The following is a 2,500-nucleotide window of genomic DNA, read 5'->3' on the forward strand; positions in this document are numbered from 1 at the left end:
CCAGCAGGCCCTGGGGACCCACATACTCCCCTGCTCTACTCCCCCACTAGCTTTCCTTTCTTGCAGTTACGCTCCAGCGCATATCCAGCATGGACCTTGACCTCCAGCAGGCCCCGTGAACCCACATTACCCCCCCCCCCCCCCTCCTGCAGTTAATCCTGTACCACATATCTAGCACGGACCTTGACCTCCAGCAGGCCCCGGGGACCCACATTACCCCCCCCCCCTTCCCCCTGCAGTTACCCTGTACCACATGTCTAGCATGGACCTTGACTTCCAGCAGGCCCCGTGGACCCACATTACCCCCCCCCCCTGCAGTTACCCTGTGCCACATATCTAGCATGGACCTGGACCTCCAGCAGGCCCTGGGGACCCACATACTCCCCTGCTCTACTCCCCCACTAGCTTTCCTTTCTTGCAGTTACGCTCCAGCGCATATCCAGCATGGACCTTGACCTCCAGCAGGCCCCGTGAACCCACATTACCCCCCCCCCCTCCTGCAGTTAACCCTGTACCACGTATCTAGCATGGACCTGGACCTCCAGCAGGCCCCGGGGACCAACATACTCCTCTGCTCTACTCCCCCACTAGCTTTCCTTCTCCCGCAGTTACCCTCCACCACAAATCCAGCATGGCCCTTGCCCTCCAGCAGGCCCCGAGGACCCACATACTCCTCCGCTCTAATCCCCCATGAGCTTTCCTTCTCCTGCAGTTACCCTCCACCGCATATCCAGCATGGCCCTTGACCTCCAGCAGGCCCCGGGGACCAACATACTCCTCTGCTCTACTCCCCCACTAGCTTTCCTTCTCCCGCAGTTACCCTCCACCACAAATCCAGCATGGCCCTTGCCCTCCAGCAGGCCCCGAGGACCCACAGTACCCCCCCCCCCCCCCCTGCAGTTACCCTGTACCACATATCTAGCATGGACCTTGACTTCCAGCAGGCCCCGTGGACCCACAATACCCCCCCCCCCCCCCTGCAGTTACCCTGTGCCACATATCTAGCATGGACCTGGACCTCCAGCAGGCCCCGTGGACCCACATTGCCCCCCCCTGCAGTTACCCTGTGCCACATATCTAGCATGGACCTGGACCTCCAGCAGGCCCTGGGGACCCACATACTCCCCTGCTCTACTCCCCCACTAGCTTTCCTTTCTTGCAGTTACGCTCCAGCGCATATCCAGCATGGACCTTGACCTCCAGCAGGCCCCGTGAACCCACATTACCCCCCCCCCTCCTGCAGTTACCCTGTACCACGTATCTAGCATGGACCTGGACCTCCAGCAGGCCCCGGGGACCCACACTTAAGCCCCCTCCCACTAACAAAGCAGAACACCACTGGCAAAATCCTCGTGCCCCTGGTACTCCAGAAAGCACATTGAAATGTGCCCCTGGTACACTGCGCAGAAGAACTGCCACACACACACACACACACACACGCACGCACGCACGCACGCACGCACGCACGCACGCACGCACGCACGCACGCACGCACTGCTTGTACCTATGGTACGACAACTTTCCTCCGTGCCCCTGGTACGACAGCTTTTCTCGTGCCTATGGTACAACAACTTTTCTCGTGCCTATGGTACAACAACTTTTCGCCGTGCCCCTGGTACACCGCTCAGTAGCACTTTGCCACACACACACTCCTCGTACCTATGGTATGACAACTTTTCTCGTGCCTATGGTACGACAACTTTTCTCGTGCCTATGGTACAACAACTTTTCGCCGTGCCCCTGGTACACCGCTCAGTAGCACTTTGCCACACAAACTCTCCTCGTGCCTATGGTACGACAACTTTCCTCCGTGCCCCTGGTACGACAGCTTTTCTCGTGCCTATGGTACAACAACTTTTCTCGTGCCTATGGTACAACAACTTTTCGCCGTGCCCCTGGTACACCGCTCAGTAGCACTTTGCCACACACACACACAACACTCGTGCCTATGGTACGACAACTTTTCTCGTGCCTATGGTACGACAACTTTTCTCGTGCCTATGGTACAACAACCTTTCCCCGTGCCCCTGGTACACTGCGCAGAAACTCTTTGCCACACACACACACCACTCGTGCCTATGGTACGACAACAGGCCCCGGGGACCTACATCGCACCTTGCTCTTGCCTCCCTTACAGCTGAAAAAGGTCCATGCCTGTGCCCTGGCCCTGCTGAAATTCCCTCTCCATTTAGCCGAGGCAGTGAGTCGGCCTCCTGTCTCCCTTTACGGTCGAAAAAGATGTGCTCCTGGGCGCACTGGCCCTGCTGCTACTCACATCGGGCATGGACCTGGACCTCCAGCAGGCCCCGGGGACCTACATCACACCTTGCTCTTGCCTCCCTTACAGCTGAAAAGGTCCATGCTTTTGCCCTGGCCCTGCTGAAATTCCCTCTCCATTTAGCCGAGGCAGTGAGTCGGCCTCCTGTCTCCCTTTACGGTCGAAAAAGATGTGCTCCTGGGCGCACTGGCCCTGCTGCTACTCACATCGGGCATGGACCTG

This window comes from Copadichromis virginalis, unplaced genomic scaffold, assembly GCF_057382275.1.
Source record: "Copadichromis virginalis isolate Kocher_CV1m ecotype Utaka unplaced genomic scaffold, C_Virginalis_male_GT1.1 unmapped_scaffold_4, whole genome shotgun sequence".
NCBI classification, from domain to species: Eukaryota; Metazoa; Chordata; class Actinopteri; order Cichliformes; family Cichlidae; genus Copadichromis; species Copadichromis virginalis.